The sequence below is a fragment of the Haemaphysalis longicornis genome, unplaced genomic scaffold (assembly GCF_048455015.1).
Source record: "Haemaphysalis longicornis isolate Haplotype H1 unplaced genomic scaffold, Haemaphysalis longicornis Haplotype H1 scaffold_34, whole genome shotgun sequence".
Taxonomy (NCBI): Eukaryota; Metazoa; Arthropoda; class Arachnida; order Ixodida; family Ixodidae; genus Haemaphysalis; species Haemaphysalis longicornis.
The window spans coordinates 3,455,914-3,483,887 of NW_027526351.1; the positions used below are offsets into that span (position 1 = coordinate 3,455,914).

Genomic DNA, 27,974 nt, shown 5'->3' on the forward strand with positions numbered 1-27,974 from the left:
TCCCATCGAAGCTTTACTGCACACGGGCGCGAGCATCGTCGTTATTCATGCGCACTTGTGTTACGTTTACGGAAGGTCAGAACTTCTTATGTTGGTCATCCTCTACGCGTTGCCAACAAAACTGTGATTCAGCCTTCCCGGCTGTGTACAGCGCGTGTATTTATCAAAAGCATCCGTCCTCACATTCCCTTTGCGGTGTTAGCCCCATGTCCTCACCAGATGATCCTGGGTTGGCATGTATAGTCATCAGCATCTCCTATCCTTTCCCATCGTGACCCAACCCTTTCTATTACTGACATGGCCTTTAACACGGTAACGGACAAGGAATACATCAAATGGTGTCAACTTCTGATTTTGTTCTGCCTCCTGGAGAATTCGAATTTTCAATCACGTCTGACAGCATTAGTGGTGGCGACGTGCTCATCGTGCCAGATGGACACTTCAATCCGAAAAGACTTATGATACAGGCTTGAATTGTCCGTTTTTCTTCCCGAGCAGCCCTCGTAACCACCATGAACACCTTTACTAAACCCATTTCGCTTCTGCTACCTGCGACAACCCCGTCATCGTTCTTCAGTTCGCTTCGGTTTCTTTGGACGAACTGAACCATGCATCAAAGCCCTCGCCACCTGTTTTTGCCAGTACCATTTCTTCGGACCTGACCTCGCATCAAAAAGAATCGTTACTCACGTTGTTCACAAAGCACCAAGCATCATTTGACTGCTACTCTTCCGTCAGTGGAATGAGATCTGCCGCAATCTATCGAATTGAAACGGCTAAATTCCTTATTCATTCGTCGCCTCCCATATCACGTGTCTTCATAAGAGAGGAAAATTATTCAGGAAAACGTGGACGATATGCTGAAGCGGGACATCATTCGGCCATAATCGAGCTGTTGGTCTTCACCCGCGGTGCCAGTTCGGAAGAAAGGTGAAACCGTGCGATTTTGGGTCGATTCCCGAGCCCTAAACAAGATTGCTCGTAAATATGTATACCTATGCCGCGTATTGACGGCGCTCTCGATACCTTGAAAGGTGCACAACTTTTTCTACAGCATTGGTGTTCGGTCAGTATACTGGCAAATTCCTAAGGGTGAGGCCGATAAAAATGCCTTCGCCACACCAGATGGTGCATTCCTGTTTAATGTTATGCGTTTCGGGTTATGCAACGGGCGTGCAACCTTTGCGCGTGTGATCGACTATGTTCTTCGTGGCTTAAAGTGGAGGACTTGTCTTTGCTGCGTCCATGACATTGTTATTTTTGCTTCTACTATTCACAAAGACCTTCACTGTCTGTACGAAGCTTTATCAAGGCTCGCCTGTGCTGGTTCTAAAGTAGACTTTAAAAACTGTCGCTTTTCGAGCAAGTCAATCGAAGTTTTGTGGCATGTTCTGAGCAGTGATGGAATTCGCTCTGATCCCGGTAAGAATAATGTCGTAGTTACTCTCCTCTACCTCTTCGTCAAAAAGCCCTGCGAAGTTTTCTCGACTTGGCATCCTACTTCCGTCGCAGAACCATTACGGTACGGTACCATGTAGGGACCGCCTCCGGAGAGCCTGCACAGATAGAACTGGTTATGAGTACATGAAGTTCTCATAACCAGTCACCTACCATACTTGGTGGGGTGCTTTACTCTGCTATCCCTCTATAATTAATAATATTGCACGCAGTGTCGACTGATCTACCTATGTTACGCCTCCATTCTTCTTATACAAAATTTAAAAAAGCCTTTGCAATGAAATTGCAATGCCTACCACACAGATTTTGCACTCGAAGAATCAACACCAAATAAACGTATGGCTGTACGTTTGCAGGTGTGGCTGATTATTCACATCTTTCTTCGCACAATTTACACAATACACAAACGGTACCAATGCATCACCAGTATACAAAGCCAACATTGCTCGTTTTGCAGGATTAGTTCGCGGCACAACTCGTGAACAGGCTCTGGCAATTTTGGTATTTTGGGAAGGGCGAACGAACTAAATTTTAGTGCAAAAGCAACAGTCATCTAATCCAAAAACCGTGGAAGCTTTGTATAACCTAAGTCAATTGAGCGAAGATGCCTCAAAACACTGTCCTCGCTTCAGCCTGGCAACAATGGACAATGAGATCTGGGCCAGCAGCTGCATGCGGTCAGCACTGAATGGGTGCTTGCGGGACCAGCATGGGCAATTCAGCGCCGCAAGACAATGCCTTCTGCGGCGTAATTTGCTCTGCAGCCACGTCCGCACACTATTCTTCCCGATCGTTTATAAGGCGTGCAACGGAGACGCTTTCCGAAACGCTGTGGAAGTTCGGCAGAAAGGAAGCGGTCGCATCTGGAACGGTTAGTTAACGCCATGACTTCGGTAACAACACTTACCTGGTCACGATGGTTCCTGCTAATTTCCATCTTTGGTGAGCGAGTGTTTGTCTTCGTTTTCGCAGTATGAGAACGGGAAGAAGCGAATGGCTGCGCCCATGACGTATATCAATCTAGAACAGGGTGTAATGCATTCTATAACGCGGGGTTTAAATATGTGAGATGTGGCAGATACACAATAGTTACAGTGCCCTAGTGGTCGCGATAGTCGGATGACGTCAGCTTACAACTTCCTGAGCGCAGCAATGTGATTTTGGTTATGTACGAGTAATACATGATGGCGGGAATTAGCGAAATTCAGCCACATTGCTCAAGATGAGTTTAGCCTTATACCATAAAGGTAAGTGCTACGTAGATCACACACTAGGAAGCGTGCGGAAGTACTGCCAATTTAGCAAGTAGTTTTTTTTTTTCAAGTAGTTTTCACACTTTCCTTGGAGTCTCGTGCAACTTTACCACATTATTAGGCTCCGTTACTTTTCATAGAAAAATTCCTATATTTTGAGCGTATCTAAATAAAAACTCTCTGAAACTGCCTTATTAAACGACATGTTGCCCTCACGCCGGATGTTACAGATAGAATGAAGCTAATATTGTCATGGAACGACGGGCTCGGGCATGACAGCACGCATTGAAAAATAAAAGCGCTGTAGGTAATATTCTCTCAATCTATTCGCTCACGACTGCACTGCCACGACATCGGCGCAGAAGGGCAGAATGAACAAAGTAATGCGCCCTAATCTTTCTTAAACATTGCTAAGCTTTTGTTTCTGTTACTTTATTTTGGCTTTTATCGCGAGGTACACGATTCAGAAAGTACCAGAGAGGTACAGAACTGAAAAAAAATGCAGGTATAACGAAGCAGAAACTAACAGCAAGGGAAAAGAAGTGACAAAGTGCAGGTTGCATCATGACCTGCTAATACTGTGAACGCCAGTTCTAAACTGAACGTTTAGTAATTTCTTGTAAGAATGATCATACATTTACCGCTGAATATTGATACCAAAACCTAGGAGATTCCTGCAGGCCATGCGAGCTGTTTGTAAGCCTCGACATGACAATTAAGAGGTGGTATACCATTATGAACTCCAGACTTACTTGACAGTAGTCTTTTCATGGACAACGTGAGTGCGGATAAAAGTGTACGAAATCAAGTACCGGGATTAAAAACAAACAATGCTTTTTAAACGCTCCAGTTCACTCCTGCGAAGACAGTGCAGGCGGTGCCAGGTGCTTGGATGCGACGAATGTCACATTAAAGGTGTAGTTAACGCAGCAAACGCGGAAAATTCTATCTGTCGTAAATATTATAGAGAATGACTGCGTTGGCGAAAATACGCACTGAAGGTACTACGTTGATGTACCACGCGGAGAATATGTGCAAAAGGCCAAGTTACTCTCTGACTTCTGACCAAAGTCCGAGTGCTATGTTAAAAAGAATTGGTCCCGATTAGAAGAATAGGGGTTCATTTTAAAGGCAAACTAAAATCGACAGCTATCGTTGGGGCAATAAACGTAGTATTTACTGACAAGATTGATTTTACGTGAATTGCCAAAACCTGAATGTTAGGAGATATTAAAGATGCTTTGGCACATAAACACTAGTTGACTAGGCCGGTCGAACGTCGGACGCCCTGCATCGTAAGCAAATATAGAACCCAATATTACGGTTGTGCAAAACATTATAAAAGTAAGGCAACCGTACATATGAAATGATCATAAGGTTAATGTGGTTGGCAATACGGCAATACCGCCTCAGTAATGCGAGACGAGCGGGTTTCTCAACACACCCATAACTAGATAGCTGTAGCTGTGTACAGGTGATCCTAAAGGAAGGCAGAGAGGCTTCCGCATTACAAACGTCTGTTTGATGCATGCACTGTACCCTAGGTGCCTTCTTTGAGCACGGGAATGAGAGAAGTAGCAACAAGACCAGCCGACATGTCGTTTTTCACAAAACATCCTCAGTACCATGTGATGCGACCACGAGTTCGTGCGGCCTGATATTAGCAGCGCCACCAGACAGAATTCACTGGGACGTATAGTCGTTCGGTGCTTCCCCAACAAATGGCGTCAGCGAAGACGAACGAGCTTATGTGGTGGCGTGACATGAGGCAAAACGTTACGGTTTGAGGTTCAAAATCGTCAATTGGAATCGTCAGCATGACAAAAAATGAATTTAATGTTGCTTGGCACGTCGTAAATTTGAGAGTCACAGCTACACGACATTAAGCCTAATATAAGCTCTACAAAGACAATTCGGCATTGCTTTAATTGAAATTAACACAGATAACAAAAAGATACGAGTTGAAAAGCATGATTATGATAACAGTATATTTTCGCCAATTTGTGCTCCAGTGATGTGTAATTAAAGACATTTTGGGCAGCGCTCTAGTGTACTGGTAAAGTGTAAAGTATTGAGAGGCTGTGGCCAAACAACAAAGTAGCTGGCTGTTACGGTATTCGGAGGAACTTGCCGAACATGTGGCATTTGCATTTCATACCGCACAAAACCAACATAAATGAAGAAGCGAGCAGGAAGTTCTGATAAGGAAAAGCATTATCCACGGCGGCATTGATAAGCTCAGCACCACAAATCTACTAGTAAGGCTTGGACGAGAAGCATACTTTAGGACAAGTGCAAAGACAATTCGTTATTCACTAGTAACGGGAACCGGGGCTGAAAATAGACCCAGAGAGGACAACGCTATGAAGAGCACCGATCAGATATCATGTAGAAGCGACTCCTCCTCCTCAGGATCCTTCTGCCGTCTTGATCACAGCTGCCGTCTCGACGATAGGGAGCTGGCCCAGGACTGAACAACTAGACATCAATGTCTACCACAGCTCCTAGGGGGGGGGGGGGGGGGTGGACAGGCGGAGGGAATAACAGAGAAAGGAGGGCAGGCTCACTGACGAGTGCCCTCGCCCTGCCTACCCCCCCCCCCCTCACCGCTCAAAAGGGTTCGATGAGTCAACCGCGCCGTTGTTTTGGACTGGTGGGTGCGAGTGCGAGTGAGGGCAAGGCCCATTCGAAGTGAGCACCGCTCACTACTCGCGAGTGCGGGCGCCTCTCGCGGCAAGCCCCGTTCGCCACTAGCGGGTAGCCTCACTCACCACTCGTGAGTGCTGAGACCCGCTCACCACTCACGAGTGCATTGGCGCTACTGGCGTTATTTTTGGTGCTTACGTGATCAGCACCATTATAGAGTTCTAGCATAGTGGGTAGTGTTCGCTAACCCTACGGTAGCGGGTGGTGGGGGCCGACTGGGATGGTTGCACATTCATTCCGCTGGGACGGTCGCCCGCCTCGCGGAGCTCCCATATTAGTTCCACTAGGGGCGACCTTTTCGCCCTCCACGCGCGTCCATGCGCAGTCGTGTCCCGGCAACCCGCCGCCGTAGTGTTAGTGGACGCAAGACGCTGTGCTGGAATTATGTATTAACTCTCTGGCGGCGTGTTGATTTAGGAATATGATTTCGATGTATTTATGAAGCTGTTGCACTGATATTGTTCCGTTTCATGACTCATGGAGGTCTGCTGCGCACACTCCGTGCAAGGGGTGACGACGAGTGGTATGGCGAAGCGCCAGTGAGCGCGAGTGGCGATGGCGAGGGGTGAGCGAGGGCGAGTGAGTTCGAGTTATGAGGGTGAATGTTAAGTGCGAGCTCAAGTGGGTGCGAGTAGGGACGGAAAGCGGTAGCGTGCACGTGAGTGAATGCGAGAGGTGATCGTGAGCGCGAGTAGGTGCGACTGGTGAGGGCGAGGTTTGAGCGTGAGAGCGAGCGAGTGGAAGTAGCCAGGGCAAGTGGGGAGTGTAAGTGAAAGTGAGTAGCGTCCAGTTTCGCGGAGGCATGACCGGAAATGGCTATTTAGACTGAATTCACATCCTTTGATAATGTCCCTTAATATCACTGTGTTCTGGTAGAACTTTATCCGGCTGAGTATTGGCTTGGGAAGAATGGATTGAGTCGATTGTGATGAGGGTAAGTATTTGATTAAAGAAGCCAGCTAGCCTTTTTGTCGTGCTTTATTTACTTGGGAGGTGGGAGCGTTCTCCTATTAAGCTTATAGTGCTCAGTAACTATTTGATATATGGTAAGTGTGGTCAGCTCTCCCGTAATTTCCAGCGCCAGGTAGATGGTGGGAGCGTGTGTGGACAACACGTTTCCTACTCGTTGCCTATTTACTCGTGGGCAGGTATTCCCACGATTTTGACCTTTTTGTCCAGATCGACTTGATGTGCTTCCGGAGCCACCCATCCGGATTGGTAAATTTGCCACGCTTCTTGAGAGTCCATGAGATCGTACGGGTTGTGGTCAACGTCAGCGCTCACGCAATAGCCCCTCCCTGTGCTTCTTTTGTTGAGCTTGTCTTTATGCGTAGCATTCTTTCCCGAGTACCCGCACAGCCAGGACCATGTAGCGTCCTACTATTCCAGAAAAACGCAGATATCGCGGAAGTTCAACCTGTAATCGCTATAATGGCGTAAATGGTTTGAATTGGTCTAGGAAATTTTGAAAAAAACTAAAAAGTAATAAAAAAAATGCCCTCGCACTTCCCCGAGGGGGAGAGTGTGTAAGTGCGAATGCATGGTTGTTGATTGCGCGATTACGGTGGATATCGTGATCTTGGAGTGGAGAGGAGGCGCCCAACACCAGCAGTCACTCAGCGGAGATAGGAGGAGGAGAGTAGCGCCCGCCGTTACGGCGAGGGCTACACGAGCGCCCTCACGCGTCGGAATGCGGAGCGCCCGCTACGCGAGCGAGAGCTCTCCCGCCCGAAGTGGAGAGGAGGCGCCCAAGACCCGCAGTCACTGAGCGGAGAGAGGAGGAGGAGAGTAGCGCGCGCCCATCTCCCCCCATTGCTAGGGAAGACGAGGAGGAAGACGAGGAGCGCGCGCACCCGTAGCTGTTGCTATGCGGACGACGGCGGCGGACGATTCAGGCTGGCTTAAGAAGTGCATTCGCACTTAAAACTAATATTACGGAAAATGGCGAAACGTGTAACGCCCTACGTTTCCACAATAATGCAGATTTTGCGAAAGTTCCACCTGTTCGTTATAATAGCGTAACCGGAGATAATTCGTCGAACGAAATATTGAAAAACTGAAAAAATACGAAGAATATCAAATGATTACGGAAAATGGTGAACAGTGTAACGTGTAACTGATATTGTTACCAAGCACCCGAAGAAGCTACACCGCGAGATGGTTGAAGGCTATCACATTAGCAAGATGGGCGAAAAGGGTGTTAGCCACCCTTCAGTGGTGCTTACTGATAAAGAGGTCGAGTTCATGGATAACGACCAATAAGTCATGTTCCCCCTTTTGTCCTTTTATCTGGTTTTTTTATTTTTGTATGCTACTTTGACACGTGCGGCGTTGTTTGCCTTCAGCATAAATGTTTGAGGCGGGTTTTCAATTAATTTAGTTCAGAGTCAGCGCCTTTCGAGTGGTTATTCTTCTGTCTGTGCCGTCCTTCGCACTGTGATTAAGTATTGTTTCTATGTTTTAGGGCACCTTTGGACCTCATTGCATGTTTCATGTAAAGAAAAAAATATTGTGGCTTTGATTTCGCAATAGCATCTTCAATCTGTTGTTTTTACAGCGCACACTAATGGTTAATAGTATTTAGAATAGTCAAGAAAACATTTATTACATTAATTTCACAACGTAGAATCAACATTGCGAGCCCACCGGATGTAATGAAGGGGTTGGAGCACTACACTAAACGCACAAAAAACAACTTCCGCAGCCAATATGTTGAGTTCGGATGACTTAGCGCAATTCAGTATAGTGTGCTCGTGATAAAAAACACTTGCGTTCAACTATACGGCCGTTATAGGATGCTGGCGTGCTGCCCACGGTACGCCTATAGTGGATCCTGTACAAGTTCAGTCAATATAATACATTTCTTTACAACTGACACAGTCCAAATTCTCCCGTGAGCGTAAGAAAAGGTTGTTGGAGAGTGTAACAGATTTAAGGAATACATTGCTACGAAGCGTTCACGAATCCGCCATGTCAGGCAAAGACAAAGTAGATGCCCTCCCACATACACTACAGTGCGGTCACATCGGTACAGCCCGCAGCTGGCGTTTTCTCACCAAAGGCGGCTGCAGGTCACATATGAAACGGCTCGTAGAGTTCTTTGTATGTGCTTTGTGGCATGCGCTTTGTATAAGCCTTTGTAGCAGTTTCTTAGGGTACATGAAAACCTATCTATGTTGATATGCACTTTCACAATTTGGCAAGACCGAAAAATTGGCAACCCTGTCGTTTAACGCCCATTTTATTCTGTAATGCAGGGTTTGCGGCCGCGTCCCTATGCGCGAACTGCAAGGACAGATACTGGAATTGCAGTGCCAGAGGCAGTACAAAATATGTAGATCGGTACTTCTACTTCGGTCCACCAGACAATTGGTGCCAAAAAGTTAAAACACCATGCCCGTATCTTGGCTTCGACAGCGGCTTATTATGCACTGCTTGCTGCAAGTAAGTACCCCTGTTACGAGCGTTGCACATTCTTTATTTTTAACCGTGCAGTGCGGTTTATTTTCCGCCAAACTATAACTCAATATTTAAATTTAATTTTTTTTTTGTTTGAGCGAGCAATTTATCACACAATAAAAACTTTCGCCATTTTCATCTGGTTGACAATTGCAAAATATTTAAGGCACTATTCCTGGCAGTCTAAGCTTACGTCACCGTGAAATAGCGTTTGATTTTGTTCCTATATATTTCCGTTTATCATTAGGCATGCATGTTGTGTGGCCGAAATCTACAGAAGAGTTGCAACGCTCTCATTTCTTTTTGTATAATCAACGGCGAAAATTGCGCCGTAACTCATGCTTGGTGTAAAATATCTTATTGGTGCGAGACGGTTAAGAACAAAGTGGGGGCCCCAGCGGCATTTGTAACTCAGGTTAGTGAATAATAGGTTTAAGTTTTAGACTGGCAATGGTACCCGCCAATCGCCTGCTGGGTCCCAATGCTGATTACAGAAATTGGTATAAGACGTGGTAAGTTATTTTACCTCTCCTAATTCGTTTTCCGCACTGAAGTCACACATAATTACGAACTCCCGCCTTCTATAAATGCATCATATCTTACCGCACGCGTGTAATTATAAGAAAAGGCTTGAAGTGGTGTTCAGCTAGAAGTACCAAACAAAAAATTCTAAGATAGTGCACCTCAACTATTGGACACAGTTTCATTCCTCCAGCATACAGACAGTTTAGGTACCATGGGCGCAACACAAGAATAACTTCAACGAGCCATCAGCATCTCCTGTTCAAATATCTCTAAATGTTGTGTCACCTGCACCCTTGAAAAAGCCACACTGGTAACACTTCAGCAGATAACTCGGGTTCGCCGCATGACACTGCAATTTTATAAGGGCGAACGATGCGTATTTTTTGCATTTTGCAGTTCTAGAAACTGAATGCGTATTTTGACATGAGAACTTTGTTTCATGGAGGTGTGCCCATGGCCTTAAAACGCATGCCTTCTTCGAAGATCAAAGTGGACGGAAGCAACTTAGGGGGAAGTGAACCATCGTTAACCATTCGTGCATTATTGGGGCTCTTCTAAATCTCGAAGAAGAGTTTCTGTAGAGGCATATACTTCAGTTTTTTTTTTCTTTTTCTAGTTGACTGTGAACCACACAGGATTTTCCGCGTGTTTGGCCCCCGTGCATGTGTGTGTAGTTATTCTTAGCCACTTATCGTTTTTTTTCGAGTAATTGTTTTTCGATGTTTAGGATATGTGTCGGTCACCGGGGGGACGTCGCTCGCATCTTCGCTCGCCTGCATTGATAGCCCATGCCTCTTTGAAAGCTTTTGTGGGCCCTCTGTGCTAACTTCGGCTCTTTCCTTTGCGCTATACTTTTGACCTCGATCACAATCGCTTACGCCTAACGCATTTCCACTGTGTATGTTATTTATTCCAGCTTCCGGGATGCTCCTTGCCCCACTAAAAAAGATACCACCCACGCAGCTAGTTGCCTTCTCACCTGATCCGTTAGACGCTCAGTGAAATGTACTCCGCCTCTTCCAACGCCTGCCCCGGCCCAAGCGGTGCACTTCCCAATTGAGGTCAACCACCTCAAACTTCATTGCTTTAGCGAGCGTCCAAATAACAGGGTTCGCTTCTACCCCTCCCCTTGCTACGTAACCCCTTCTTACCCTCAACCTCTGGCACCGTGCAGACCGCGATCCGGACGTCGTCCGAAATTGCTGTAAGTTCAGTGCCCCCTTCGCCACCTGCTTCGCTGTGCCTCGCCCTCTTTTCGAAGACACTCCTCCCAGTATCACCACTAAGTCCTTGTCTTTCATTATCTCTCACACCTGCTCTTTCGCCTTTGTCACAACTACTTAATCCGTCTTCCCGGGGAGCCTGGTAGCATTAACTTTCTGGTCCTGCCCAACCCTCTTTGTTATCACCTGCTCGACCCTGCGCAGGTTCGAGTCTCCCACAATGGTGAATCAGCACAGGACTGTTCGGCCTAACTCAAGCCGGTGTACTTTGGTCAGTGATTTTCTATTCGGCCTTTTTCCGGCATACGTGTTTGGCCCGTGTCAAAATATGGGCCGTTTGGCCGTATACGGCCGTACTTCCATGGCTATCCAACGGCAACTTTCCGTCGGCTAGTCGACCGGCTTACGTTCATACGGCCTTTTTCCAGCCCTAGGGCTCCGGCCATAGGGAAGCTACCCATGTTCGGCTGAAGTACGGCCACCGGAGGACAGCCGAGATGCGGTTGTCGTACTCCAGCCAAACTAAAGCGGCCGGAAGTTCGGCCATGCTACAGGCATTGGAGTTGAGCCACAGTACGTTAGCTGTACTGGAGCCAGTGGACGACCCCTTCCTGCAGCGAAGTGGATGACTCAGTCGCACTGTACAGAAGCACAAACCCACCATTTTGGGTGCATTGCACCCACATCAAAGTGAGCCCCCACGACACCGCCAGCCATCCAGCTTTCAGCGCAGCCTTGCTCATTGATCAGCGTTCGTTGACAGCAAAAATTATTTATTTAACTGTGCGCAAAATTTGGCGTTGCAATAAGGCCTGTGCGTCTTTTACTGTCGGATTTAGAAAATATTTATTTCTTTGCTGCAGCTTGAATATTTGTATTGTCCAGGTCCTCATATCTTCTATGGGCCGGCCAAGGTGTAATAAACGCGGACAGGGGGTCAGGAAGGGTGGAAGGTGGAGGGCGCATGCTTTAGTGGGTTGTATTTAACAAAGGTGAAGGTGCCATTTTTAGCCAATTTCTTTTAAGACAATCTGCCTAAACACTTCCATTGTCTGACAAAATCTACTATTTTTACAAAAGTTAGTTGACCAGTTTGGTTGTATATGAAACCGACACGAATGCCTTTACAAAGCGTTTTGGTACACCACAAAACACTCAGCAACATTCCGCATAAATTCCTTCACACAAAAGGTATATCCAGTTTTTTGCCATTTTTTGGGAACCACATGTTCTCCTCGATCAACTTTTGGGATGAGATTTCACAGTGCTGATTCTACAAGAGGTCGAACAACTACCTTCATTTTAAATATATTTTTGGTGTTGTTTTCTTGAGTTACATGCACACAAGTTAATAGCCCAAAAGAACTTAATTTTATTGTAAAGTCGTACTTGTAATGCCGCCCTGCTTCTAGCGGCTGCACTTCCACCTAACTTCGTGTTCACGCAAGGAAAGTCGTAAGACTGGAGTTTCATCATTTGTTTCAAACCAATAACATAGAAATGGTAGTCTATAATACAAAACTTGCATACTGAAACGAATGAAACCTTATGAATATTTCATTTGTCGAGTTTGAATCCGTAAGGCTCTCGACCCCTCGGAGGCGCACTTGCGGCTCGGCCCTATGTATACACACCTCCCTCCACCTTTAGCGTCAAACATGGCCTTTCGCGCACGCCCCTCGAAAACAGCGCCAGCCTTGATTTGAACTCTAAACCTTCTAGTGGACATGTTTTCGCACTTTCAGCAGCGTCAATTGCTGCATGTTATCACCAGCGTCAATAGCTGTGTGTTAGTCCTTTTTTTTACCGCAATTGACGTTCAGGGAAAACAACTTTTCCACCCTGGTATTCCCATTTGCTAGGGATTCCCACAAAAGGGCACTGTTCAACGGGTCCCCATTTGTTTATTTATTTGTAGAATGAATGAATGACTGTAGAGAAGAGGCTATAAAGCCCTGTGGGTAGGGAATGGAAAAGAGAATAAAGAGAATTTATTTGATGCCTGCTTCGCCTTTGCAAGCATTACAGCACGGGGATACATAAAAGTGAGCATCAAGTTTCAGATCAAATAAAATATAATTCTACAAAGCGCGGTGAAAATCGCCATTTGAAACAATGGATACAATTATAGGTGGAAGATGATTTCACTCTCGAATTCATCTCAGAAAAAAAAGCAATTGCACAGGGCGTTGCGTTTAAAGGAAAGTTAATAATTTACTTTAAGTTTGCAGTCCCACATTAAGATATGTAGAATGGCGCTTGGATATATTTCTCAACTTCGATTCCAGTTTTAAAATGATAGGTAATACGAAAAAATTTCCCCTGAGGTTTCGTCTGTGATCTTTCGCCTCTTAGCATTAACGTTCACTTTTACTTTCCCTAAAGCCAAGTTGACGATCCAAAGTAAATAAAAAGAATCGCAGTGTCCTATTCTGTATGCTTTTGAGAGTATCAACCAGCTCTACTCCAACATTGAGCGCACATGGGTGAAATAGCGTTGCTCGTTTGAGTTAGAGAGAGTTTCGCTAAACGTTTGTTTCAGAAAACCCAAAACAACGTGCAGCCTTAACGTTTATGTTGTGAACGTGCCTAGTTAACCTAAAACCAATCGTTAAATAAACTCCTTGTTATTAATATTCGCTGCCGTTCTTCAAGCAGCGTCATTTACGCTATACGTATTCAATTGGTATGAATATTTTCTTGTAAAGGTACCGTTAACACACTTTTTAACATTCCACGACATTGCTGAATTTGTGAATCGCCACACCACCATGATATTATATTCCAATAACGCTCAGATAATCGGAATAGCGTTCATTCTCTATAGTCCTGAAAGCTACCCAGTTATTCGCGAACATATTGAACGAGATGTGAGCCCATTAGCAATATCATTTACATATAACGGAAACAAAAGAGGCCCGCAACTGAGGCCTTGGGAATTCCTGAGGTCAGGGGAACATATTCGGAAGAACAACCGTTGAGAACGACCGACTGCTGTCTTAGAGAGAGATACTTGGCTATCCATGCACTAACCGAATTATTGAACTTATAACCCGCAATGCACTAACAAGAAGGTCCTATAGAGCAACTTCAAAGGCTCTTTTCAAGCCCACGAATTTTCAGTCAAATACTATAAGCATTTTTTTTACTAGAGCCAAATCATGCGTGAACTCAACAAGCTGTGTTGAGCAAGAAAAACCTGACGAAATCCGTGTTTGCTAGAATACTGGAGAATGTGTTTAAACAAATGTGTCATAGCCCAAGTGCAGCTGAGCTCACCTTCAAACACCGCAACTAAATTTAAATGCAGGCTTCGTCATTGATAAGGCTCTGTTCGTATTGCAAATTTAAAAAAACACTTGTTTTTAAAAAGGCAGTCATAAAATCAGATAAAGACACATAGCGCAGGTCCCAAAGTTGAGCCTAAACATGCACGAGCTTAGCCTCTTATATGTTTAATACGAACATAATAATGCAACATTGATGATGGCAGTATTCTTATCTGAAGAATTGCCGAAAACTTACCCTTTTGCGCGCCCTGGCATTTGTTTGGTGTGGAGTCCTTGACATGGCACCGGTTGAGCTCCTGCGTAGTGGACACTTGCTCGACGCCTGTGTTATCCAGTTATTTTCGGTGAACCACCGCCATCTCGTGCGGGACATCTATGCGGGGTCGATGTCTCCAATGCTCTCCATTTGTTGAGGGGGCGAATAGCCTCGAGTTCATGCGTCGACGAGGCCGGCGGGCGGGGCATGGCAGCGCTATGACGGGCGAGGCTTAGCTCACCCATCGGTGTGGCACAGTCTTCTTGCTGCACTAAATCGCATTCCTATGGCCTAGAAGGTTAACTGGTAATGCCCAGTGACTCCTTGTACCTTGCCTGTTCAACTAGTACCATTCATTACTGCTTCACAAATGAAGTTAGTTTATTTAAACCGTAGAAGCACCGAGCGGAGGAAAAACGCGTCTGCACCGCTCGGCTCCCTAACAGCTTCTTCTTCAAACAAAGAAAAACCGGTCACGCACCGGCCGGTCGCCTTCGAACAAGTTGGGCATGGGTTCTTGGCGCCCAGACGCATGCCGATGTTCGGCTGTACACCGTTTCCTGAAAAAATGACGGATAACCTGAGACATTACGTGGACTGGTCTCCTCTGAACACCGGTCGCCAAATATTCTGCGGCCGTTAGCTTGCCGTACTTTGGCCGAAGACTGCTAACCGAATTAAAGACGTATATTCTGGGGCCGTGCGTCGCCCGGTCTCCTTTAGAACGCCAGTTGCCCGAAGAAAACAAATTTTCTGCCGCCGGATGCCCGGTTCGCCCTAAAAAGAACGAATTCACGGCAGCCGCACTCCGGCCGGTATCCTTCCGAACACCATGTGCCATAAGAATACGAATATTCTGGGTCCGGCCGCTTGCCGTGGTTCGGCTGGACAGCGCTTCCCGAAGGAAAATCGGATGCCCCAATGCCGTAACTATATAATTTGTTGTCTAAGCCACTGGAAAGCTAATAAAAATGCCAATAAGACGTACAGCATTAAAAGTTGGAAATATATGGACGGAGGACGAAATCTTCTTCTTCAATAACGAAACGGGGGGGGGGGGGGGGGGGTGTTAGCCGAGGAGACATTTTATCTATCCGTTCCGTTATGATTCCGGTCCCCTCGGTCCAGTGAGGGGTGACCTCACTCAACTAAATTCTGCTGCAAAGGTGGTAACGGTAATAAAAGCGCTACTATTCATTCCTAAAAGAGGTCTGTCCTGCCGGACCCGTTAGCGCAGGTTGAAAAAAAATTACAGAATATGAACATTTCTTGATTTCTTCCGGTTCCCCTCCCCTATTAAATGATCCGCGTAACGCTCCCTCCTCGTACGTATCCCCCTCCTCGCCCAATAGAAGTTCTTGTGATATTATGATAGCAAGCTTCTCGTGAAAGTTTACTTTTGGGAGGCTGATTGATTTATTGGTTGGGTTTAACCCGCCGACGCAACGCGGGCAATGAGGCGCGCCGTAGTGGAGGGCTACTGATTAATTTCGGCCACCCGGGGATCTTTACCGTTCGCCAAAATCTCGCAAGTACGGGCGTTGTCGCTTTACACTTCCTTCAGAAAAGCAGCCGCCGCGGCATGGAATCGAACCCGCATCCTCGTTCTCAGCTAGACAACGCCTTACTGAAAGCGGGCACAGCAGGCGACAGTGTTAATTTTTTCTGAAGTCGATTTATTGTATTTCATTTTCCGCTCTCCATGAGACTAGAAAGGGGGATATATTATGTGTCTGACGATGCTCCTGTAAACCCGAACAACAATACATGAAACGGAGATAACACATCTAGCATGATACACCCTTGTAGTGTTTTGCTGACGTTATAATCGAAGTCATGGACTCAAAAACGGCATTGGACCAAATCCGACGTCTCGAAGACTGGAAAGTCTCGAGACTTCGTAATCGATCGTACGTTCCACTTATTGCGTCAGTGCTTCCGCTATAAAGAAACAATTGTGAATTTTATACTGTTACATGCATGAAGCATCACATTTGGTTCAAAGACCGATATGTAATACCCATGTGGTCCAGTTAGTAGTTACGCAGACGCAAGTGCTGATGCACTCACATGGATAAAATACCGCGCCTGGAAACATCGCGCAACATTTGGTATGTTTCTACACTAAACGTCCTCGCCTGTGGAGTTGAAAAATATAAATTAAGTTTTCTTTTGAAGTAAAACATTTAGGTTTTGAGACATTTGTTCCCGCAGGAAGTCTGTACACGTCTCTCTCTTCTTTGCATAACGCTCATTCGGCCTTCATTTACCTTCCCATACCCCAGTTCAACCGAATAAATCATTTTTCATTAACCTGCACGGTGTGGCGGAATTGCTGTACACAAACATTGGCCGTGTATCTGCTCATTTCGTGGCAACTGTCGAGAAAAAACGATAGTCTTTGTCGAGATTTGCCAAGTAAGTGCCTACCATCACTTTCCCAATCACCTCTGATGTTGTTCCTCTTGCGTCGCGCTCCTCCCAAGGTAAACACCCAAAAGGTTCGCTCAAGTAAGTTTAAATTTTCCGCGTTCCACTGTTCCAGGCCGCGTGACTCGATGCTGGCGCTGCCTTGCGGCAGAGACGCGCTTGAATCGAGGCGCCCTACATCAACAATAATAGAACCGCATTGCCCTAGTCTACGTGCGTTCCAAGCAGAACGTGGAATCTATCTTGTAGACCCTCTCGTAGCTGTTGCCGCTTTAGTTCTTAAGACGCCGCCAGAACCTATAGTGGTGCGGGAGACAGCAGGCGACAGTGCTAATTTTTTCTGCCGTCAATTTATAGTATTTCATTTTGCAAAAATCAAGCATGCATGAAATTTTATAAACGCTGTAAATCTCACTTGTGTAATAATTGTCTGCCTTATATTTGCGTAGTGTCTTCTTCTTGTTCAACAATGTTGACAAGCATGAACATATTAACCGGACATGTACGTCTAGATTTGGCTGTGAGTATATAAGACAATTGCGCAGACTTCGTTTCACTTCGGTCGGGTGGCTGAATCGAGTCACAGACAGACAGACATACAGACAGACCAAATTTTCTGAGCTTAAGAAGCCCAAGATAGACCATCGTCTTTAAAATGGTCTGTTTTAAACCTAAAAGAGGCGATCAATATGCTTCATTCGCGCTGCAAAAAAGAGGAGCGTGCTGCAGCCATGAACGTACTGGCTTGCGGGGAACGACAGAGTTTTACGCGTATCGGCCAAAAGTGGCGCTGGGTGCTGCGGGCTCCGTGTCGCCCTCCGGGCGCTCTCCGCTGCCAATAGGGGCTAGGGTAAAATACGGCTGGAGAGGTGTAGCAGGCACCATAATTTTATGGCTTTTGTAACAGTCTTTCCAGCGTTGATACCGAGATCTCTCGCGGGCTGTCCTTTTCGTCAGTTCACGTGCGTTTGAGTCTGAATTAGGGAGCACAGACACCAAGTTCGCGATACAGACACTGAGTTCACGAGCACGTTGCCACGTTGTAGCTTGTGCTAACGCCGTCCACATTCGCAGAGATGTGAAAGCCTGCGGACAAAACCAGCCGGGTGTTGCAATCATGAAGAACGTTCAGCGGCAAGTTCGGAAATCCACGCGATGAGCACCAGCCGGGTCTTCGACAAATGAAGGGGAGCCGCGAGCTCTCCCGTTTCTTCAGATTGGCACCACCAGTGCAAGCTGCACCAATTTTCCAATCCGCTCATCCCAAGCCGGAACTGAACCGAAAAAAGAAAACACGTGTTCCCGTTCACGACCCTGTCGTCAGACCAGGCGATGGTAATAATGTGTGGTTAACGTCATTCGGAGCTTCTCACTTCCACGCACCCTACACTTCAGAATCTCTCGCGTATTTTTCCCTTCAGATCATTCGAAACATCATGAACGCTATCTTTGTGGTCACAACTGTGGAAACGTTGCCCTCAAATATCTGTTTTCGGAAACGAAAATTTGGCATTATCATTAATTCAGCCGTGCGGCTACACAGGAAAGCTGTACAGCTTTTTCAGAAGCTTCGCAGTTGCAGAAAAATTCGTCTTGGTGCAGCATTCGAACTTGGGATCACCGCTTAACCGGAGCAGTCGCTCTACCGACTGAGCTAACCAGGGGGCGTATTTCAAAACGTTTCGCTGCGCAGAGCACCCACGTGACGTGTGATGTCAGCGCGCGCGCTATTCTTTTGAGCGCCTGCTAAAAGGAGCCCACAATTCGGGCTCCCTGGCCTCGATGTAGAGCACTGAATACTGGCGGTGATGACCTGCGTTCGAACCCCAGCTTATCTATCTCAGTTGTTTTTTATTGCTTTCATTTTATTCTAAAAATAATGTTTTAAAACCAAACTTACGTGTTCTTTTCATTGCAATAGTGATTTGGTATGTTTTAGGCCGCCTTAGGCTTTGGGCGCACCCAATAACGACATTTAATTACCGTTTTGCATCACGCGAACAGACATATTACGTGGGTCCTCTGTGCAGCGAATCGTTTGGAAATACGCAACCAGGAGGCTAGTCGTTTGTAGTGCGACCGCACATTGATCAACAACTCGAGGTGATGGACAGGTGTTAATCTACCAGATTTAGGGGAAATCCCGAAGGTGGAGTACTGTGAGGGAAAGTTTGAGATCCACCCCAATTCAGCCGTACGTCTACACAGGAAAGCTGTACAGCTTTCTCAGAAGCTTCGCAGTTGTAGAAAAAGTTTCGTTATTATATTGGTAGTGGTCGCAAACACAGGGTTGATGTTTGGGCAAGAAGCTGTCACACTCACTGGACCCCGCAGAAGATGTGCAATACCAATTTTTTCCTGCCTTCGCCGGTACTGTGGAGGCTTAATCGGGCAAGGAAGGTATTTGCATGAACTGCGCCCAAGACTACGATCAAACACTCAAGGTCCCCTTTCTGGCATTTCGATTGATTGATTGTAGGGTTTAACGCGCCGGCGCAACGCAGGCGATGAGGCGCGCCGTAGTGGAGGGCTCCGGATTAATTTTGACCACCTGGGGATCTTTAACGTGCGCCGAAATCTCGAACACACGGGCGTTTTTGCTTTTCGCCTCCATCAGAAAAGCGGCCGCCGCGGCCGGGAATCGAACCCGCCCTTTCTGGCATTTCAAACGTGTTATACTTTGGCTGATTCGTATGGAATCGTAAAAATGACAGCAACAGCACGACGGAACGGTCACAAGAAAGAAACGACGGATACTTGTGCTGACTACAAGCCGTATGACTATATTATTTGCGGTCATGTGCCCTTCACAGGCGACGCAAACGATGTCGAATCAGAGTAGAGAAAAAAGGCCAAAGGGTGCAGCAGAAGTAAAGTTCTAAAACAGACAGCAGCGGGATAGCGAAAGAAATGCGTCAGTGCGGAATTCAAGATTTCGTATATTTTAGAAATGAAAGGAGTGCTCAGCGTTCCGCGCTAGACCTAAGTGATCACTGAATGCCTCAAGAGTGTTTTCTTCTGTAGTAACTTGTATCGAGAAGACTGCTCCTTACAGGCGGTTCAAATGACGGGGGGCGCTTTCTGGCGTGCCCGTGCGCACTGTAGGACAAGAACCTTTACCTTAGGCGCTAAATAGACTATGGACACAAGCACAACCTTGAATTAATAACAGAGCTTATTCAGCTTTTAGTTCCGCCGTCGAGCGTTACCAAAAAAGTCACCCACGCCGAGCGCACGTGTGCGTGCTCCTCATGTGAAGCGCCGGCGTCGTCCAGGCTTCCGCTGGGGCTTGGGCCACGCGAAAAGCTCACAAAAAATACCAAGGCAAATACCAAGCGTGAGCGCACGCCTCGGGAGGAGCGCCCGGCGACGGCCAGCTCGACCTTCTAGAACACACTCCCCAGCATTCGTGATGTGATCTCTCGAGGGCTGTTCGCGACAGTTCACGTACGTTAGCGCCTGAAGTGGGGAGCACAGACGCCAAGTTCGCAAAGCCGGTTGCCGCGGATAATAGCACGTGCTAACGCGCTTCACTTTGGCAGAGATGCGAAAGCGTGCGGACAAAACTTCCGGGGCATGCCAGTCGTGAACGTTCAGGCCAATATAGGAAATTCATGTGAGATGCAACAGCCGGGTGTACGACAAAGGGAGATGGTCCGCCAGCTCTTCTGCTTCTCTATCCTTGCACAACTTCTGCACGCTGCACACTTTTTTGAGACAAGGAGCCTTGGGTAACGTGTAAACAAAATCGTGACCTATAACACGTCGCTTTAATCAACAAACATAAGAAACATCAAACCACACCTAAGTCCTTTGCTATGCCTCTTCAGCACTACTGTAAAAAAGAGGATATGTATAACGGTAGAGTAAGAAGCGGACCATATTTTTGTTACCATTCAAGTTGTACAATAAATCAGAAAAAGAGGCCCCAAAAAGTCCAGCGGACACGCCTCTGGTTCCTTTACAGAGTACCGAGGATAACTAAGGTCTTTGCAAAAAATGAAGGGAATGTTTTCTGTAATAGATGACCTGATATTTATTGTTCAGTATTAAACTACTTTAATATAAAAAAACAGTATGCTGAAGTAACGAAATTGCTTTCTGGGTATTAGGGTGTATTTAAGCAACTAACAATTCCTCGCCTTTCGCTATAACGACAAAAAATTGGAAAATAAGAAAAAACGCCTTTTTCGCTCCGCCAAGCAGCAGAATATTGAAAACGCATGGTTAAAGTATTATGCTGCTGAAAAAGCTTATCTCACGGCAATACGAAACGCTAAGCATTCCTTTTGTCACACTGACTTACGGAAATGGCTTCCTAGTAACCCTAGGAAATTTTCGCAGGTCATAAATCCTAACCACTCGTGCACTATTACTCTTACTAATGAAGCAGGTGACGTGGCCACTAACTCGGAATGTGCCGATCTGTTTAATAGAGCCTTTACATCTGTTTTTAGCAAAGAAACTGGCGTTTCAACGCAGCCACAGCCTACTGTAGTCAGTACTTCCATGCCGCCAATCGTTTTTGTTGAACCCGGAGTTTTGGCAATCATTGATCAACCTAAATTATCTTCATCATCAGGTATCGACAACATAAATTCGAAATTTCGAAAGAACACCTAATACATCTGTGCAATATTTTTGTCCCTACTTTACTCGCAGTCTCTTTCCACGGGTCAGCGTCCTGCAGATTGGAGCACGGAAATATCACCCCAGTATTCAAATGAGGTATTAGAGAGTCACCCCTCAATTATCGACCCATTTTATTCGCCAGCATACCATGCAAAATCATCGAACATGTCATCTACACCCGGATCATGGTCTTCTTAGATTCAAATAACTTTTTCAATTCCGCGCAGCAAGGCTTTCGCAAAGGTTTCTCGTGCGAGACTCAACTGGCCTTGTTTTCGCACGACTTGCATATTCACTTAGATTCTAACGTGCAGACTGATGCCATCTTTCTGGGCTTCGCGAAAGCGTTTGATAAAGTACCCCATGAGCGCCTTCTGTTGAAACTTTCCTGGTTAAACCTACACCCCGACGTCCTAAATTGGATCCGTGAATTTTAGGTAACCGCACTCAAGCTGTCTTTGTTACACAATGCTACCTCTACTTCCCTTCCGGTAACATCCGGTGTCCCGCAGGGGTCAGTTTTGGGTCCGCTTTTATTCCTTATATTTATTAACGATCTCCCAACTAGCGTATCCTGTAAAATCCGAATGTTTGCCGATGGTTGTGCTGTTTACCACACTGTTTGTAACGCTTCTGATCAATTAGCTCTACACAGTTATCTAAACAATGTAAAACAATGGTGCGAAGATTGGCTAATGGAACTTAACCCTAACAAATTCAAAGCCTTATCGTTCACCCGCCGCCGCTCTCCACTTGTTTTTTCTTATGCTATCAGTAATGTTCTAGTTGAAACAGTTAATTCATTAATATATCTGGGGGTCACATTCTGCAACGATCTTTCACGGGGTTTGCATATCACGAAAGTCATATCATAGGCAAATAAAACATTGGAATTCTTGCGACGTCATCTACGTAATGCACCTAGAAATGTAAAATTATTAGCGTACAAAAGCCTTGTGAGATCTAAACTTAAATATGCTTCCCCAATCTAGAGCCCGCAACAAGCCTATTTAGAAGACACCCTTGAATCTCTTCAAAACCGTGCCGCTAGGTTTATCCATAGTTCTTACTCCTATGACGTCAGTGTATCTTCACTAAAGGCAGAAATTCAACTACCCCTCCTTTCCCTTCGCCGCCGTATCGCCAGTATTTAGTTATTTCACAAGTTTTTTCACAGCTCGATGCGCATGCCAGCTTATTTTGTTCCCCCAGCGCACACCTCTCAACGAACTGGTCATCCCCTTCAAGTCGCACGCCAACGTGCACGCACCGTTACTTTTTCGACATCATTTTTCCCTCGCACAGCAGTTTCCTGGAATGGCCTCTCAGGCGAAATTCCTGTCATTACTTGTACTTCTACCTTCACAAGCAGTATCACTAATCATCTTTCACCTTAGGACAAACGATTGTTTTCTGCTCAGTTTTTATGTACCCACCCCATATATAATACCCTGCTAGGGGTCTTTAAGGAAATAAAATGAAATGAAAAAAAAAACTCCTCGAAGCCGCCCATCTGATGCGTTTTCTTATTATTACAAATCAGAATGTATAACCCAAAACACGTACTGTTTCGGTCACGTCTTGGTTGGGGCACATATTTTGTTCCGATTCTGTTCCGGTTGGACTGAAGCTCGTACCGAATCGGTGAATAAACAGGTTCAATCTTCTAAATTAGGTTGCAAACTGGTCCGGTTCGTGATTTAGTGGACTTGGAACAGAATCGGAACGAAATTATTTGACCCACGCAAACCGTAACTGAAACAGTTTTTTTTTGTTTTACATTCTGATTTCTAGTAATTAGGAAACGGTGTTAGGAAGAACCTGCCGATCTGCTTTTACTTGAATTGTTTATTGCAGGTTCTATTACTATACTGATTAGAGAAAATATACTGGTTACGCAACGTACAGCTAACGTGCAATTCCGTTGAGGATCGGCACACAACATATTTCACTTGTACCGCGGTAAATTCGTGCGCACATAGGAAGATCTTTCGTGTTAAGCCAAGGATGTAGCCTTTCTTGGTACACCGCGTGACACTTTACGCAGTACGCGGGATCAATGCTCTGTGATAGTAAGTTCTTAATGAAAAGAAGTTGTGAAATTCAAAACATTATGAATATTCGTTTTTCTTGTCAGATTTCTGCACCACGTTTAATAAGACAATGACTGGGTTCCTGGCTGCAAGGAATCAGGGAGTTGTAAAGTTGGAGGCCGCCGTAGTTCGGGTAAAAGTGATCGCTGCAGCAGTAGCGTACTAAAGAGGAAGAGGTCGCCATTAGCAAATTCTTCACCTCCGTCAATCAGGGGTTATTGGGCTATTAGGGTTGCGTGCTCGGCCTCAGGCTAAAACAATGCGGCGGGACCTCGAGCCGAAGCATTTTTGTTTTCCGTAAGCTTTAGATGGCTCATGTCACATAATTTTCGCTACGATGTCGTTTTTTTTAACAGAGAAAGAAAAACCTCGACTTGTAAATTGTAGAGGCGACGTCTACATAGCTTCCCTCGGTTGTAGAGCGGGCAACATTGCAAAAGAACGCCGTCGAAGTACGACCTCAAACTGGCCCACACTGATGCGTCGGTTTGCTCCTGCCGTGCCTCAAATGTCCTCGTGCCTCTCGTCAACAGCTGTGTGTGTTGTATTTTCTATGTTGGAGCCACTGAAGAGTGGAATAAGCAGAAAAAAGGAAATTACGATCGTAAAATATCTTGATAATATTCCGCTGTGTTTCAAAAGGCGGCACAGGCTGTCAATGTCAATGCCGCTGCTAAAATAATCGCAGTCACTGAGACCTTCCAAGCGCCAACACTGGTTGGCATGGCGTGTTATTTACATGAAAGGAACCATGACTTGAAAATGGATTGCTAAAGTCTGTGCAATCTGTGGCCATAGGGCTGGGACTCAATAAGAAATACTCTATGTTTTTCTTACACAGCTCTTGGAAGCCCTCGTGAGCGGAGAATTATAGAGTAAGGATTGCATACAATACTTGTTCTCGTATCTTGACACTATCCGCCTAAAACGGTAAACGTGCAAATGTAGGCAGTATTTTTTTGCAGTCGTTAATATCTTAAACGAATGGAGAATATTAAAACGGAACTGCATAATTTATACCACCCTTGTACATTGCACCCAACGGTTTGTGACCAGTACTAGAACTAGGAAAAGTCTCACCCATCTTTTATACCTATTCACCAATAATATAGCAGCCCACGTGGCCTGACGGCTTACATTGTATTTCACTTTCGGTTAAAATGGGGATGGAGGGCGCAGAAAATAAAACGACCTGTTGGATAGGAATTTTGAAAATGAAAAATTCCTGGAAAACGATATTTTTAGCAAAATAAACATACAGTAATTCCTCGTTATAGCGAAGTCAGCGGGACTGCCAAAAAATAAGTGACAAGGAGTGTTTTGATATAAGCGACAACTGAAGAAATGCTTAAGCATTTCAGCTTTAGTTGCACCACAGCTGTGACGAATCAAAGCACAATGTATTCAGTGAAGCAAAACTTTATTCAGGTGCAAAAAAGGCAAGCGGCTTTCGCTCTTTCAGGTTCTTGCTGGGTGCGGGCCGCACCGGCTCCAATTTGGCGAAGCATTGCATGGCGCTGCGGTCGCCGCACATAAAAGTGACAGCGGCACTGGCCACTTTTATAGTTGGCGCGCGGGCGGCAAGCAACACTACGAGAGTCATGCGCTGGAAAACGTCGCAAACGCAGCGGCTTGAGTTTCAGGTTGTGTTTGCTGCGGTAAAAAAACGATTAACCGCTCATTGTGGGTACACAGTGCTATCATGAAATCTGACTGGTTTTCCACTAAAGGCTTTGCATGATCTCTTGGCAATTTTTTCCCGAGCTGTGCAGCCTTTAGGTTTGGACACATAACTTTTTTTGTGCCCTGATGTCGATGACACTACTGATTCTATGGAACAAGTGTCGGTGTTCGCGCACCATCTCGTCCACGCAATTGACCAATGTCTAGGAACAAAATTTAATGGCCCTACCACGCATTTGGATCGTTTGTCTGAAATCGAATTGGCCGAATCGAGATGACCGGCTCGAGAAAATCGCTGGGGAAACACCAGCTTGCGTGGACCCGCCATGTTGACAGCCTGGCTCGCCGCTGAGTCGCCGCTGCTCGGCGACGCTTCCGCTCACCACTTCGCTCTAAGCGGGTCAAACTCTTCGCGCGCTTCGAGTAACGCGGCCTAAAATGCATGTGTTTGGGCTGCGACCAGAAGAAATTTCAAATAAACGACATTTCGAGTAAAGGGATTCCGTTATAACGAGGGATTACTAAATTTTAGCTTTCGTTGTCTTCTCAACCGCTGTGAGGCGTACAAGTGCAAAAATACGCCGTTCCCCACGTTGTGCCGCTTTGTCGGGCTATGCAGAATTACTTCAGTTTTCTTCAGCATAGTTTTTAAAGCACAGAAGAAAAACTTTGCGCCATATCTGGTAAGTTCGGGAGTAGTTCTGCGATCTCAACGGAAGCGAAAAAGGCCGGTGGGGCAGAATAGAATTTTGTCGCAAGTTGCATCAAATAACTTTTTAGCCTGTGAAACCAAGCTTTGCTCAATGTGTGAAGGGCGCCACGGATGGCGGTAAGTTCTGTAGCCATTTAACTGGTGCAACAGGATACCATCACTTCCGCGCACATCGACATTCATGGTAGAACGACGGCGCCGCACCGGCCGCTTCAGATTTTGTTACAGGGCCACCGCTTTAAATATAGGCGCGGTCAGTATATATCTCCCGTCTATAAAAGATAGAAGCTGCTGTTGTGCTCTCATTGCAAACGGGTGCACATTGATTACGGCTGCGATGTTAAGTCATGCTCGAGGCTGCGTCATGCACCAAAGCGGGAGTACCGGCCTCATCGTAGGTGTACATTTCGGTGACATGCTGGTGATGTGCGCCGCTGCAACCTTTCCTAAGTACGCTCAGGCTACTTCAGATAGCATACTCGCAAGGAAATTATTACAGTCTCATCAGATACCTAATAAGTGCCCTGTTGTACCACTTGTTATGTAAGCTGCAATGGGTGCACCAGTTACTTGCACCGTGGGAGGCTACGGCCAGTTCGGAGCCCTTGCGCTGGTATACAATGTCGTTCCCGAATATTTGTGCGGCATGTGCGAGAGACTGCAGGCGGGCCGTACCCGGTGAGCCCAAGAACAGCGCGTTGTCAAGCTGCAAGATAATTTCATTGGTGTTCGCACCGTATTCCCGCAAATGAACTGGATAATATCGACTAGTGCAGAGAGTTTGTACTTTAAACAACTTTCGTGGGGCTCCAGAAAAGGTATCTGTCGGTAACTATGCCGCGAAACTTCTGATGTTTCACAAAGAAAACCCTTTTGCGATTACTTGAGCAAGGGTACGCATACATAGGATTCCGTGGAAAATTCCAACTCCAGTCCCCGTAACGGGAATTGGTCAAGTCTGCGGCCAATTGCAGCGGCGCGTGCACGTGCCAACGAGTCAGCCTACCTGCCGTGGTTGAAATATCATCCGTGCAATTTGACAGAATAGCTGTTATGTGAAAGGAGGTCGCAAGGTCGATGAGCGGGAGGTTGATCAACGTGGGAACCAAGATGCCTCTCTGTGAGACACTACTGTGGGTATTGTGTATGGGTGTTTGGCCTTCTTAAGTCTGCACAAAGAATGACCTCCCAGAGAGGTAACTCCGCACCCACTGCTAGACAGCAGCCGCCAAGCCTCACTGCGTGTAAATGTTTCAAAAATAGAAAAAAAACTTGATTAGGCCCGCTTGGTATCTCTGTTCATTGTCAGGCCCAGATGGGCTGGTGGAGGATACCCTGAGGAAAGAGCCTTTTTCATTCATAACAGAAACTGTATTTAAAATATCGCCAGGGTGCAACAACTGATCAGGGTAGTAGAAAAGTGGAAAAGAGGATGTATTTCCACGAGGTTGTGCTTTATGTCATGTAGCAGTTGCACACCAAGAACACGCGCTCACGAAGGGGCCCGTCCTCGTCTTCATGAATTAGGGGGTGATTATTATGCTTGTCATCTCTATGACGATGATGAAGACCCACGCCAAAACAGCGCACGCACACTCCGGACTACTGGCGTTGCCAAAAGAGAATGTATTTCCACGAGGTTGTGCTTTATGTCATGTAGCAGTTGCACACCAAGAACACGCGCTCACGAAGGGGCCCGTCCTCGTCTTCATGAATTAGGGGGTGATTATTATGCTTGTCATCTCTATGACGATGATGAAGACCCACGCCAAAACAGCGCACGCACACTCCGGACTACTGGCGTTGCCAAAAGAGAGTGCTGCGTCGCGGATTACACACAGAACAATATTTGTAGCTCAAACACAAGACGATAATGAAAGGATGCACAAAATTGTGGGCTGCTTTCAGAACTAGTAAAGTAATGTATTCGTGGGCGCCAAGTCTCTTGTTATGCTTCTGTAATGCGGAATTTTGTCTTTGAATAGAGTGTCCATCATTAGCCAGCTTCACCAATGTACTGTACTTTTGTTATGTGTTTCTTTCCAGAACCATGGGGATAAGAAGGGGACGCTAGCTGATATGCATTGGAATTACCAGGTCTCTTGATGGGCCTACTAAAACACACGGTAATCACCGAAAGACGATGAGGAGCTGGACATGTTACGTGATAGCTGCACAAAAAAAAATCGCATCTGATTGCTCAACCATCAACAGCAAAATGTTTGGCTTAATGGAACAATAAACATGCATATTT

General features: G+C 46.0%; 1 long non-coding RNA gene across 1 annotated transcript; it reads left to right on the top strand.

Annotated features, from left to right (window-relative positions):
- The first annotated feature begins 2,222 nt into the window (after window positions 1–2,222).
- Window positions 2,223–27,974, top strand: LOC144177924 (uncharacterized). Its single transcript, XR_013323882.1, has 3 exons — window positions 2,223–2,400; window positions 8,675–8,861; window positions 27,767–27,974. It is a non-coding gene; the product is annotated as an uncharacterized LOC144177924 (long non-coding RNA).